The following is a 15789-nucleotide window of genomic DNA, read 5'->3' on the forward strand; positions in this document are numbered from 1 at the left end:
AATCAGAGTACATAGCAGCAAGCGAAGCGACGAAGGAGGCGATATGGCTGAAGAACTTCATCGGAGACCTTGGAGTTGTAACAGCTACAAAGGAGCTTGTGGAGATTTTCTATGACAGTGATAGTGCGGTTGCCTTAGCTAAGGAACCAAGGGATCATGGCAGGTCCAGACACATCGACAAGAAAGATCACTTCATAAGACACAAGATAGAAGAAGGACTCCTCGTGGCAAAGAGGGTATCATCAGATGAGAACCCGACAGATCCCATCACAAAGGGACTGGGTAGGGTTAAGCATTTACATCATGTGAGGCGCATTAGGTTGAGGGATGATATTAGTTTTAATTATTAGACAGCTATTTCGAAACTTGTAATAGATAAACTGTAATTGACATTTGATGCTTAAATAAAATGTGTTTTTATTTACTAGTATGGTACTGTCTCATGTCAATTGTTTTACTATTGTTTCATTTTTGCATGTTTTGACTTCCAGAATAATTGGATTATTCAAACCATCCACAGTCGGTCATACTTTGGAAGTAGGTATTGAAGCAAGACTGTCATGAATTTGGCTTGTAGATTGTCAGAAATGGTTAGACATTGCTGTGACATTCATGAGTGCTTATAAGGTCTGAGTATTGGATTCAACCCACTCTCACTTGCATCACTTCATGGAATTTTTCTCGAGTGATCGTGAGACGATAATATCATATATTCTTCAAACCTAGATATATGAGTTGTTGACTATGAGTTGGTCGTACATTGACAGTACGAAAACGCATCGGTAACTCGATGTTATAAAACATGCTGTTGTGTATGGTTCAACGAATAATTAGTACAATCATATACTGTCAAAGTTTATCTGTTCCTTTTAGTCCTTGGAGGATTAAAAGAGATATCTTAGGCCCCTCGATGATTTTGTTTTGACTTATGTGTCGGGCCCGGTCAGAACTAAATTGATGTGTTCGATTAAGTTCTATGTCAAACGAATCAGAAATCGGGAAACAAACTGCTGGACAATAAGATTGACTGTGTTCCACGTGTTTGTCCGACCGATATCATGAGAACAGAGGATTCTATGATCACTTATCTAAAAGGGTACGTCTAAGTTCGACAAAGGCATTTGTCACAACTAGTGTTTTTACCAGAAAATTATGTGATCATGTAAACGTCATCTATGATAATACTTGTAACTTTAACTTGATATCATACACTATGTTCATTCTATGATCACAAACTTAATCAAGATTCACAAGTGAAGTTCAAAACTCTACACAAAGTATCCAAATAGTCAATTGGAGAGTTGAAAACCCTAGAGATCCAGGTTCAAGTTCATTATGGACTAGGATTTCCTTATTGGGCCTAATGGACCAATAAGCATTAAATTCCACTATGCTGGGCTTAGAGACCCTATTTGGATTCTAAATGGAACCAATTCATAAATCTATAACATTTTGGACCATTTGGGCCTAGAATGATTCATTCTAACTGATATTGCCATATTTATACATATTTTTAGGCAATATTTATTTACATTTTTATTGATATTTTGGTTATTTGCATAGAATAATGGTACTTATAAGGATAAATTGTTATTTGCAGCCAAAGTAAGGCATTTTCGAAGAAAGGGACCAAAATTGACAATACATGGAACATTGGAGACTTGGAGTACAAAAGTTGAAGCAATCCACGGAATTTACCGAAGTCACGACGTGGTAAACATTTTCACGACGTGGCATGATTCTTCTGGAAGATAAATACGTACGAAGTAAGAATCCTTGCCCGATACAGATAACTCTCAAACCACGACGTGGAGCATCCTTCCACGAAGTGGGGTACGAATTTCGTGAATATTATAAATTGGGTTGTCCATTACGACAGGAGAGACTTGGTGTGGATTGGAAGGTTTTCAGAAGACGAATTTTAGCAGGAGGGAAGTCTTGGAAAAAGGTTTTCAACACCAAAAGAGTAGAGGTTCATAATTAGTTTAATTGTTGATACTTGAACATGTTTTATATTTTGATTTGTGTTTGTTTAATTGTTGCTATGAGCAGCTGAATCTAGTTACTCTTGTTTAGCTAGATGAAGCTTCGGACATATGGTTTAGCTTAATGACTATTGGATTTGATTAGTTTGTGAATTGCTTGTGTTTGATTTGCCATTACCTAGCATGTTAATATTTGTTTCTTTAGTTATTTGAACTCATGTTCTGTGTAGCTTAGTGATCATTAAACTGCATGAACTTGTTTACCTAGTGATTTAGTGAATATTAAATTGCTAGAGCTAGGATCGACCAAAATCTTAGAAAGTAATTGAAGTAAATATATTTAACTGCGCTAGAGAACATAAATTATGACCATAATTGTGTTTGCCTAATTTTACATAGCAAATTCATAATCTGCAACTTATTTTGTGTTTGACTGTGTGTGACCATATATAGTTTTACATGAATTAGTTAATATTGGTAAATTTAGACTTAAATTACTAATACAAAAATAACCAACTTTGACAATCCATAAATGTTAGCTAACCATAAAGAAGAAGTGGATTCGAACTAAACATGAGTGTTTTAATAATTGATTGAATTCTGTGACTTAAGTTCATCTGGTCTTGTAAAATCAGATAAAAACCCCATCTTTGCTCTAAAATTAGGTAAATTTAATAGTAGATAAATTAATTAGTTAACACCGTTCCCTGTGATCGACACCCGACTTACCCAACTATTCTATAATTCGACTAGGTACACTACCTAGGTGCATTTTAGTTAGTTAAGTTAGTTAGGTTATAAATTATAAAATTAGTGGGTACTTTTGTGCACATCAAGTTTTTGGCGCCGTTGTCGGGGAACGACTTAGTTATAAATTATTTATTTTCTTTTGATTAATCGATCATTTTTGTGGTATAAAACCTGCAAAAAGTTATTTTACCAAGCATAGTTTAATTTATTTTTTTATTTTTTATTTTTTATTTTTTTAGTTACAGGATTCACGACGTGAACCCCTAGGCTTACGACGTGAAAACTGTGAATTCTAGTTTTCTTTGATTTTTAGTTTATTTTTCTATTTTAGTTCAGTTTTACGTTTTTATTTTTGTTTTATTTCAGGAGTTCATGACCAGAGGCTCTAATACACCCTTGGTGCCACCGCTTGAAGATCCAGAGTCAGCCCTTCACAAAAAGAAAGATAAGAACGTAAAGGAAGATCAAACACCAAAGAAGACACCCTTACAAGAACTCAAGTCAGTGTTCTCAAAGAAGTCGGGGAAGAAAACAGGAGAGTCAAGTTCATCTTCAAAGGACAAGAGCAAAGTTGAAAACTTAGATCAAATACCTTTCCCAACCGAATCCGAGTAGGACTCCGAGACTAAGTTTGGACTTTATACGAGTGAACCCGAGAACGAGCCAAGAAACAAGATGGCAAACATTGAAGAAATGTCAATGGGAGCTTACAAGAAGCGAATTCGTGAAGATGTTGGTCCAGGTTTAGTACAACCAGCGATACCTGCCACTGCCACATTCGAGCTGAAGGGACATATCCTCACTGCACTAAAGGATATCCCATTTTATGGGAAGGACCATGAGGATGCATTTAAGAATCTAGATGAAGTCAATGACATTGCTGACTATTTCAATGTCCCGAATATTAACAGAGACACCATCTTACTAAGGATGCTACCAGTCACTTTCAAGGGAGCTGCAAAAGACTGGTTGAAAGCACTTCCTCCTGGTACAATCACTACTTGGGCTCAAATGCGTGAGAAATTTCTAGATCAGTTTTGCCCACCTTCCAAAATAGCTAAACTCAAGAAGGCAATAGCCAACTTTGAGCAACAGACAGGGGAGTCACTATACGAAGCTTGGGAGCGCTACAAGGGGTTGTTAACGAATTGTCCTCAACATGATCTAAATGTTCAACAAGAGATGTCTATTTTCTACGATGGGGTCAATGTTATGACAAGACAACTCCTTGACTCTCAAGGGCCATTGACAAAGAAGAATCCAAGGGAGGTCAAGGAGTTAGTTGAAGAATTCGCAAGACACTCTCGTGAGTACCACAACCCAAGACAAGATGGAGCAAAAGGTAGTGGGGGTAAGCATTCTGAAGAAATGGCTGCTATGATGGCGATGCTCAATACTATGGACCGGAGATTCACACAAATGGACCAATCAATTCATGCAATTAAAGTTGGGTGTAAACGATGTAATCGACCACACTTGACTAAAGATTGCAACTTGGATGAGTATGGGAACAAAAGGGCTCAAGTTTGCTACTCGAGTGGGGATAAGTATGATGAGGGTTGGAGAAAACCAAAGAAAGAGTGGCTGCCATATGATGAATACAAGAAGCAAAAGGAAGAAAAATTTAAGCAGACACGCCGAGGCTTCTATCAAAAAGAGCAAGCACCAGCCGAAAACAAAGTAAACTTGGAAAATATTTTGACCCGATTTATGGAAGTATCCGAGAAAAGGCATGATGATACCGATGCAGTGCTAAAGGAACACATGAATATGATGAAAGAACAGCACAAAATGATTATTGACCAGCAAGCTTCCTTAAGAAATCATCAAGCATCAATTCATAGTTTAGAAGTCCAAGTTGGTCAACTCACTACTTTGGTGAACAACAAATTATCCTCACAACTTCCCGAAAAGAAAGCTCAACCTCATGTTATGGCTATTGATACTGAAGAAGAGGCAATCTCTGAGTTTTTGGAAGCACTAGAGGTGGAACCAAAGCAGCCCGATCCAAAACCGAAGAAGCCGAAGCTCGAAGATGAAGATGTTGCTGAAACACCAGACTCACGTCGTGAGTCCGCAATGCTCACGTCGTGGGCCCGGTCTGAACAGAAAAAATCAGAATCCGTTCCTGCTTATCGGCCACCTTTACCATTCCCGTATCGAGCTAATCTTAGTCCACTGGAAAAGGAACATCTGGAGTTTATTCAGCTAATAAAGGGTATTCCTATTAATACCCCTTTTATCGATTCGCTTTCAAGAATTCCAGCATACGCGAAGCTCCTACAAGATCTTGTAGACACCCTTCAGCAGTTGAAGAAGAATTCTAAGGTCATTCTTAGTGAACAAAGCTCAAGGGCTATATTGAGAGAGTTGCCTAAGAAGATGGGGGATCCTGGACGCCTCACTCTTCCATGTGAGTTTGGGAATAATATGAAGGTGTATGCTTTAGCCGATTCTGGGGCTAGCATAAATTTAATGTCTTTTTCATTTTATCAGAAGTTGAATATTCAGAACTTGAAGGCTACAATGTGACAATCCGATATTTCGAGTCAATGTAATGTTCAAAAAGTCAAATATTATAAACTATTTTGAATCAATAAAAAATAGCGTAAAAAAAATGTAGTGTTCTAAAGTCTCAATTGGGATACAGAAAGTGTTAGATATCGTGTCAAGGTTTTCAGAAATATAAAGAACACTCAAATCCGAGTTATGACGAAGAAGTTATGACCAATCGAAAATCCGCGACACAACCGGTAAAACACTGTTAAACGTAAAAAGTGAAATTTCAATAAAATACTTTTTAGCCTTAGGTATCTAAACGAAAGTTGTAGATTATGTTAAACCGTGAGCGTGTATAAAAAGAACCCCCAAATCTGACTTCGTAGGAGGAAGTTATGATTTTTCGAAGTTTCGGATGTAGCAGTAGACAACTAAAAACTTGAGATAAAAATCGAACGATTTTTAGCCGACGCAACCTAAACGAATGTTGAAGGTCTCGACAATAGTAGTACAACGGTAAAAAGACAGACGAAAACGGACATCAGATGAAGAAGTTACGAATTTTTAACGGATTTATCCTGTCCCGGCCTATTAAACAAAATATAATTAAAAATAAAATCAAAATTTGCCATCGGGGACTAAATGAAAGTTGTACAATATATTCTCACCTACGCGTGGATATAAAGAACGTCAAAAACGGAGCTCGTATGTGAAAGTTACGCATTTTTGAAATTTTGGGCACACTTCGAGGCTTATCCGAAGGGTTACGCCCAGCGTACTTCGGAGAACGCCCAGCGTACCCAATGCACGGCCTCGGATCGGCCACGTCGCCCCTACACTCTCTACTACCGTCCCATCCGAAGACCGGAGACGTCATCGTTGACGTACGCCCCGCGTACGGGGGTACGCCCAGCGTACGAGGTACGCCCCGCGTACTTCGGATTACGCCCAACGTACGAAGCCTGGCAGCCCTCCTATAAATAGCATGCGAGATTTCCGACTTTTACTTGCTCATTCCTTAATTTCTCTCCCTAATTTCATACTTCTACTATCCCGAGACTACCCCGACGCCCCGGTTCCGTATCCAAGTCCCGACGAAGGTCAGAAGCTCCGAGAAGCCTGAGAAACTTACCACTTCCCGGTCGAAGTGCTGTCCGAGAAAATAACGTTTTCTTCAAATCACCACACTTTCCAGGTGAGTTCATAACCCTACATTTTCACGTCTTTTCATGTTTTAGGGGTGGGGGGGGGGGGAAATACAAGTGAAACACGAAGAAAAACTTATGTTAAAATACGCATCGTTATATGGTTTCACATACTTTACCTACATTTTGTTTATAAAATGTTAAACAACATTAATACCGACGTTACACTTTACATGCAAAGTTGGTATTACATCGAGTTTTTATCACCAAATGGAGCACACTTTTGAAAAACTATAATGGGTATAGTTTACGAGTTATTCATGACATTTTTACATAAACACTGTAAAAAGGAAATACTTTCGTTTACAAGAAACGTGGACTTTTCATTCCGCAAATCTTTTGATACTAAGTTTTGTGAGACATCCGGCTTCACCGTACTCTCAAGTACGCATTTCAAGTCTTGTATTATAAGCCATAATCTCTTGTAGGGAGAGCGTGATACTTGTGTATAGATCTATACGAGATTGACAATCCCGCACCTAAACTGTTAGCTACAGTTAGACCGACAGGTCTGGGGTGACAAACGTCATAACACTGCAATGCTGAAGAACGTTGTTACAGGCAGTCTGGGTCAATAGCATGGTTATAAAACTCACATGGAGTATCGAAATATTTTGATTTACGAAACTCTTAAATGCATTCAGTTTTACATTATATATGTATAAATCCACTTTCACCATTTTAGCATGAAAGTTACTATTGCATTCCAGCCTTTAGTACTTTTTCAAACTATCACAAATATATAGAAAATATTGGATTTTCTGGGAAACACGTTCATTTATTTTTTTTTACCGAAAGACATACAATTTTAGTACAAAAACACTCATGAACTCACCAACTTAATTGTTGACTCTTTTTCAAAATTACTTGTATTTCTCAGGGAATCAGTAATACAGGTAACCATCAGCTTTTGGAGAAGGAACGCTAAGGCGTCTGTTATCAAAACATTTTAAATCATCATATTTGTAATATTCTTTTGAAACATGTATTACATGCAACAATGTAACTTTTTATTATATTTATGATGGTTGGGTTTACTTTCTTTACAAATATTCAACTGTTATGATACTACGTGAAGTCATCCGCCCCCGAATGTTTCCGCCATTCTGGTTTGGGGGTGTGACAAATTGGTATCAGAGCATTGTTTACAGTGAACAAAGTATATCGAACCACGTAAGATATACAAACTATAAATGCAAAGGGACTAAAACCCTCTGACAAAACATTTTCACAAACTATGCTTTTAATAAATTGAAATGATATATATACTTTTTTTATTTTTATAAAAGTATAAGTACACGCATGCATCGTTCTCGTATCATAGTTAGAATTTTACAAAAGTATTAAGGAAAGTTGCGACGCTACGATTAGGCCTCGGGGTATGTAATCAGATCGAGAATAAATATAGCCTGATCAACTATATTTATCTTGGATGTGACCAACGTATGTCGAGGAATGGTCGTAGTGAGCAACAAGTCAAATACTTACCAAAGAAAATACTAGAATCAAACTTACAAATTTGAAATACTATAGGAGTGTTTTATAAAACCATAAGAACTATAATAATCGTGCGAACCTCGATATCTAGTTAAAATTAGGAATCGTCAAATAAATAAAAATTTTACTTATCAATTTTTTTTTCCTTTTTACTCCCAAGTTTTATATATCATTCTCGTACTTCTATTCTCGATCAGACGAAATGGCAGGATTTCACATTATCGGGGACCCCTACTACCCTAATCAGGGTAATGGAGGCTGGATTGAGGAGGACCCAGAGGAAGATCCCGAAGAGATTCCCGAGGAAGAGCCAGAAGAGGATTCCGAAGAGGATCCCGAGGAAGACCCAGATGAAGATTCAGAAGAGGAAGGAGATGGTGGGAGCACTGACTCGGAACCTGAGATCTACAATCCTCCCCGAGGAGCAGCAAATCCCCAAAGGAACTTTCAGGGACTGGCGCCCCGCTGAGTTGTGGATCTGAAGCGATGGAGCAGGGAACAAGGGCAACGCCCACCCCACGGCATGTCACGAGGCTTTTATAACCTCAACAACGGGGGTTCGGCTGACAGGGCACTCCCTGTCATGGTTCGTCGCATTGCCAACCAAGGCGAGCAAACAGGAGTGAATGCCAGCCAACTCTTGGACATTGGGGCCACCGCTGCCGTCACTGCGGTACGACTTCGTCGTTTGGACGAAGAACATGAGCGAACAATAGAGCACACCTTTTCCCTTCAGAAGGACATTACTGCTGCTAGAGCCGAAGTAAGGGAGTTCCGTAAAAGCCAAGCCGCAATGGAGTGGCGCATCATCAAGGCTGAATGTCAAGTAGCCCGAGCTCAGACTTCCACAACCACATACCATGGTCCGCAGCGTGCCACCCGCTCGGAGTAGAGCGTGTACTTCTGGCGCTATGTATATATACTTATTGGCTAAGTGTTGGTGCTACTCTTTCTTTTTAAATGTAAACCCGACGGATTGTGAGTGCACAATCCGGGGGCCCGAATGCTGTCAAATTTTCCTATTCTCATTGATGTACCCTAGACCCATGTAAGGTCAAATTTTCCTGATCGTTGTATCAAATATTAATATCAATGAGATTGGCACGCATTTATTATTTCTTTGAGTATTCCATTAAGTTCTTAAAAAAAATACTAAGGAAATCATACACTTATTATTGTGAGTTTCCATTAACTTACAAAATTCGGTATTGTTCAGAACACAAAACATATAATACTAAGACTTTCCATAATCATTTCTAAAGACTTATCAAGAATTCGTATCTTAACTTATGGCAGAATCATGCTGCCAAGAAGGAATCCTCGACGCTTCAATACTACAGGAGCACCAACACCACCTCCACCACCACCTCCATCGATGGATGCTGCTACTTTTCAGGCTGCTGTAACAGCTACCGTAACCGCAACAATGGCACAAATGAGTAACAACGGATCAGGAGGAGGAATAAATAGCTCTACTCGGGGAATGTACTTACAAGGACTTCTCCAACAGCAAACCCATTCCCTTTAATGGAACCGGGGGAATAATGGCTATATCCCAATGGATAGAGAAAACGGAAGCCCTATTCGAAATATGCTCATGCCCCGAAGAGAGCAAAGTAAAATTTGTCGCCTGTACTTTCTCCGAACGAGCCCTAACGTGGTGGAATGGCCACGTCAAGTCACTAACACTGGTGGTGGCAAACTCCATGGGTTGGGAGAACCTGAAACAAATGCTACTGCGAGAGTACTGCCCAAGGGGCGAGATTCAGAAGCTTTAACAGGAGCTTTGGGGCCTGACTATGGTGTGCTCGGACATATCAACCTATACGAATAGGTTCAGTGACTTGACAATACTTTGCCCAGGGATGATGGCCCTAGAAAGCAAGAAGGTGGAAAGGTATATCTGGGGGCTGTCGCCCCAGCTTCGAGGAAGTGTGCTAGCTTCCAAACCCATGACGTTCGACAGTGCCAAACAACTGGCACAATCCCTCAATGATCATGGGGTCTGCCAAGATGTCACGACCGTCGCCCCGGAACCCACCAGAGGAAGCAACAACAATAACAGCAATGCCAACAACAACAACAAGAAGAAGTATTGGAACAAGAGGAAATGTTAAACTTCGCAAGAACCTTCAAAGAAACAAATAGTGGCGGTCCATGCCGCTACTGCCCCCACTGTTGTCCCTGTTACCCCTACGCCGGTAAAACAATATGCTGGGAACCTACCAAAGTGCAACAAATGCAATTACCATCACAACGAGAATTGCCGGGAGATGCACTGTAAAAACTGCGACAGGAAAGGGCATACTGCCCGTTTCTGTAAGGCACCGACGCGACCAATCATCCAAGTGCCTGGTGCTGGAGTGAGCCAGGCATGTTATGGGTGTGGAGAAACTGGGCACTACAAGAGGGATTGGCCTAAGGAAAAGAATGCTGGCGGCGTAGGAAGAGTGCTGGCAATAGGGCAGAACGAGGCAATAGCCGATCCCACAGTGGTTACGGGTACGTTTCTCCTCAAAAACATTTATGCATGCATACTCTTTGACTGTGGTGCGGAGAAAAGTTTCGTGGGTCATAAATTCAAACACTTACTTAATCAAAAACCCCAAGCACTCAATAAGATATTTACAGTAGAAATGACAAACGCTAAAAAAGAAAGCACAAACGATTTGTATGTAGGCTGCACACTCGCTCTAAATGAACACTTTTTCCAAATCAATCTAATGCCGATCACCATAAGAAGCTTTGATGTCATCATCGGTATGGACTGTTTAAACCTTCACCATGCCGATATTCTGTTTCAAGAAAGGGTTGTTCGCCTAAATCTGCCAAGTGACGAAACTCTTGTCATTTATGGTGACAAACCCGGTACCAATTTACAAATCATCTCTTGCGTCAAAGCCCGAAAATACATGCGCAAAGAATATCATGCCTTCCTAGCCCACGTGGTAGACAAGAAACGAGAAGTGAAAGACATTAAAGACATTCCGGAAGTCTGCAATTTCCCCGACATTTTCCCTGAAGATCTTCCAGGAGTTCCACCAGAACGTCAAGTCGAATTCAGAATCGACTTGATTCCTGGGGCTACCCCAGTAGCAAAATCGTCATACCGTCTAGCACCGGCAGAAATGCAAGAATTATCCAGCCAACTGAACGAGCTTCTAAGCAAATGATTCATCAGACCGAGATTCTCACCTTGGGGAGCACCGGTTCTGTTCGTAAAGAAGAAGGACGGATCTTTTCGCATGTGCATCGATTACCGGGAACTAAACAAACTCACGATCAAAAACCGATATCCCTTACCGCGCATAGACGATCTGTTCGACCAACTACAAGGAGCGAGCTACTTCTCAAAGATCAATTTAAGATCTGGGTATCACAAGCTGCGAGTCCTGGAAGGAGACATTCCCAAAACGGTATTCCGAACTCGCTATGGCCACTACGAGTTTGTAGTGATGCCCTTTGGATTGACAAATGCACCGGCGGTGTTCATGGACTTGATGAACCGAGTATGTCGTCCTTTCCTGGACAAATTTGTGATCGTGTTCATAGATGATATACTCATCTATTCAAGGAGCAAAGAGGAGCATAGCCAACACCTCCGACAGGTCTTGGAAACATTAAGGACAGAGAAGCTATATGCGAAATTCTCGAAGTGCGAATTTTGGATTCGGAAAGTAGACTTCCTAGGTCACGTGGTCAGCAAGGAGGGGATACACGTGGACCCTTCCAAAATCAAGGCAATCGAGAACTGGTCAACTCCAAGGACTCCAACGGAAATCCGACAATTCTTGGGCCTTGCCGGGTATTATCGGAGGTTCATACAAAACTTCTCGAAGATTGCTAAGCCATTTACCACTCTGACTCAGAAGGGTGTAACCTTCATCTGGGGAGAAAAATAAGACGTTGCATTCCAAACACTAAAGCGAGCCCTATGCAGCGCACCTATATTATCTTTTCCAGAAGGAACAGAAGACTTTGTAGTCTACTGTGATGCATCAAACCAGGGACTTGGATGTGTCCTAATGCAACGAGGGAAGGTCATCGCATACGCCTCGAGACAACTCAAGACGCACGAGGTCAACTATACCACACACGATCTCGAACTAGGAGCAGTCGTTTTGGCTCTAAAGATCTGGAGACACTATCTCTACGACACGAAATGTACAATCTTCACCGACCATAAGAGCCTCCAACACATCCTCAATAAAAAGGAACTCAACATGAGGCAAAGACGATGGGTAGAACTACTAAACGATTACGAATGTGAAATTTGTTATCATCCCGGAAAAGCTAATGTAGTAGCAGATGCCCTCAGCCGAAAGGAATACTCGGGCCGCCGAGTGAAATCCTTAACCATGACGATCCATTCACACCTGTCCACACAAATCAAGGAAGCTCAAATAGAAGCCTTGAAATCCGAAAATGTGGCGAATGAAGCCTTAAGAGGAATGGATAAAAATCTTGAAGTCAAGGATGACGAAGTTCGTTACTTCATGAATCGGATCTGGACGCCGAATTTTGGCGGATTTAGAGATATTGTCATGAATGAATCCCATAAGACTCAATCCTCTGTACATCCTGGTTCAGAAAAGATGTACCTGGATCTCAAGAAACTGTATTGGTAGCCAAACATGAAAGCCGAAATTGCCACCTATGTAGGAAAATGTATGACTTGCGCCAAAGTCAAGGTAGAGTACCAAAAACCCTCGGGATTGTTGCAACAACCGGAAATACCCGAGTGGAAGTGGGAGCGGATAACCATGGATTTCATAACCAAGTTACCCAAGACGGCAAGCGGACTTGACACCATCTGGTTGATTGTCGACAGGCTAACCAAATCCGCGCGCTTCCTACCAATAAAGGAAACGGATAAGCTGGAGAAACTAACTAGAACATACATCAGGGAGATTGTACGACTGCATGGTGTACCAATATCCATTATCTCGGACCGATATAGTAGATTCACCTCGAGGTTCTGGCAGTCACTATAAAAATCTCTAGGAACGAGGCTGGACATGAGTACCGCCTACCACCCACAGACCAACGGTCAGAGTGAGAGAACCATTCAAACCTTGGAAGATATGCTAAGAGATTGTGTGATTGAGTTTGGTAAAGCTTGGGATACCTATTTACCATTGGTCGAGTTCTCGTACAACAATAGCTACCACACTAGCATCAAGCTTGCCCCATTCGAAGCCCTCTATGGCCGCAAGTACAGATCACCTCTGTGCTGGGCTGAAGTGGGTGACACGCAACTAGCTAAAGGTCAAGTAACCGAAAGCGCTCTCACTGGCCCGAAAATCATAAGGGAAACTACCGAGAAGATTGTCCAAATCCGAGAACGACTAAAGGCTTCAAGAGACAGACAAAAGAGTTATGCGGATAAAAGACGGAAACCCTTGGAATTCCATGTTGGGGACCGAGTACTATTGAAAGTCTCACCCTGGAAGGGATTAATACGTTTTGGAAAACGTGGGAAACTAAACCCAAGGTATATCGGACCATTCGATATCCTTTCCAGGATCGGCCCGGTGGCATACAAACTTCGATTATCGCAGGAACTCAATAACGTACACCCTACCTTTCACGTGTCGAACCTAAATAAGTGCTTGTCCGATGAGACCCTCGTCATCCCTCTGGACGAAATTGAAATCAACGAGAGTCTCCACTTCGTAGAAGAGCCAGTAGAAATCATGGATCGGGAAATTAAAAGAACTAAACAAAGTCGCATACCCATTGTGAAGGTTCGTTGGAATGCCAAGCGAGGACCTGAATACACCTAGGAACGCGAGGATCAGATGAAACAAAAGTACCCACATCTTTTTCCTAGTCCATAAACTCTGTCTTAGATTAAATTTCGGGACTAAATTCCCTCTAAAGGGGGGATGATGTGACAACCCGATATTTCGAGTCAATGTAATGTTCAAACAGTCAAATATTATAAACTATTTTGAATGAATAAAAAACAGCGTAAAAAAAATTAAGTGTTCTAAAGTCTCAATTGGGATACAGAAAGTGTTAGATATCATGTCAAGGTTTTCAGAAATATAAAGAACACTCAAATTCGAGTTATAAAAAGTGAAATTTCAATAAAATACTTTTTAGCCTTAGGAATTGTCCTCAACATGATCTAAATGTTCAACAAGAGATGTCTATTTTCTACGGTGGGGTCAATGTTATGACAAGACAACTCCTTGACTCTCAAGGGCCATTGACAAAGAAGAATCCAAGGGAGGTCAAGGAGTTAGTTGAAGAATTCGCAAGACACTATCGTGAGTACCACAACCCAAGACAAGATGCAGCAAAAGGTAGTGGGGGTAAGCATTCTGAAGAAATGGCTGCTATGATGGCGATGCTGAATACTATGGACCGGAGATTCACACAAATGGACCAATCAATTCATGCAATTAGAGTTGGGTGTGAACGATGTAATGGACCACACTTGACTAAAGATTGCAACTTGGATGAGTATGGGAACAAAAGGGCTCAAGTTTGCTACTCGAGTGGGGATAAGTATGATGAGGATTGGAGAAAACCAAAGAAAGAGTGGCTGCCATATGATGAATACAAGAAGCAAAAGGAAGAGAAATTTAAGCAGACATGCCGAGGCTTCTATCAAAAAGAGCAAGCACCAGCCGAAAACAAAGTAAACTTGGAAAATATTTTGACCCGATTTATGGAAGTATCCGAGAAAAGGCATGATGATACCGATACAGTGCTAAAGGAACACATGAATATGATGAAAGAACAGCACAGAATGATTATTGACCAGCAAGCTTCCTTAAGAAATCATCAAGCATCGATTCATAGTTTAGAAGTCCAAGTTGGTCAACTCACTACTTTGGTGAACAACAAATTATCCTCACAACTTCCCGAAAAGAAAGCTCAACCTCATGTTATGGCTATTGATACTGAAGAAGAGGCAATCTCTGAGTTTTTGGAAGCACTAGAGGTGGAACCAAAGCAGCCCGATCCAAAACCGAAGAAGCCGAAGCTCGAAGATGAAGATGTTGCTGAAACACCAGACTCACGTCGTGAGTCCGCAATGCTCACGTCGTGGGCCCGGTCTGAACAGAAAAAATCAGAATCCGTTCCTGCTTATCGGCCACCTTTACCATGCCCGTATCGAGCTAATCTTAGTCCACTGGAAAAGGAACATCTGGATTTTATTCAGCTAATAAAGGGTATTCCTATTAATACCCCTTTTATCGATTCACTTTCAAGAATTCCAGCATACGCGAAGCTCCTACAAGATCTTGTAGACACCCGTCAGCAGTTGAAGTAGAATTCTAAGGTCATTCTTAGTGAACAAAGCTCAAGGGCTGTATTGAGAGAGTTGCCTAAGAATATGGGGGATCCTGGACGCCTCACTCTTCCATGTGATTTTGGGAATAATATGAAGGTGTATGCTTTAGCCGATTCTGGGGCTAGCATAAATTTAATGCATTTTTCATTTTATCAGAAGTTGAATATTCAGAAGTTGAAGGCTACAATATGACAACCCGATATTTCGAGTCAATGTAATGTTCAAAAAGTCAAATATTATAAACTATTTTGAATCAATAAAAAATAGCGTCAAAAAAATGAAGTGTTCTAAAGTCTCAATTGGGATACAGAAAGTGTTAGATATCGTGTCAAGGTTTTCAGAAATATAAAGAACACTCAAATCCGAGTTATAACGAAGAAGTTATGACCAATCGAAAATCCGCGACACAACCGGTAAAACACTGTTAAGCGTAAATAGTGAAATTTCAATAAAATAATTTTTAGCCTTAAGTATCTAAATGAAAGTCATAGATTATGTTAAACCGTGAGCGTGTATAAAAAGAACGCCAAAATCTGACTTCGTA

The 15789-nt window shown here is 40.6% G+C and overlaps 1 non-coding gene across 1 annotated transcript; it reads right to left on the bottom strand.

Moving 5' to 3' along the window:
* Positions 1-3794: 3794 nt before the first annotated feature.
* LOC145161966 (small nucleolar RNA R71) lies at positions 3795-3901 on the bottom strand. Its single transcript, XR_013738821.1, has one exon. It is a non-coding gene; the product is annotated as a small nucleolar RNA R71 (small nucleolar RNA).
* Positions 3902-15789: the final 11888 nt, after the last annotated feature.

This window comes from Lactuca virosa, chromosome 2, assembly GCF_052849685.1.
Source record: "Lactuca virosa cultivar CGN04683 chromosome 2, Lactuca_virosa_CGN04683_v6, whole genome shotgun sequence".
Classification (NCBI taxonomy): domain Eukaryota; kingdom Viridiplantae; phylum Streptophyta; class Magnoliopsida; order Asterales; family Asteraceae; genus Lactuca; species Lactuca virosa.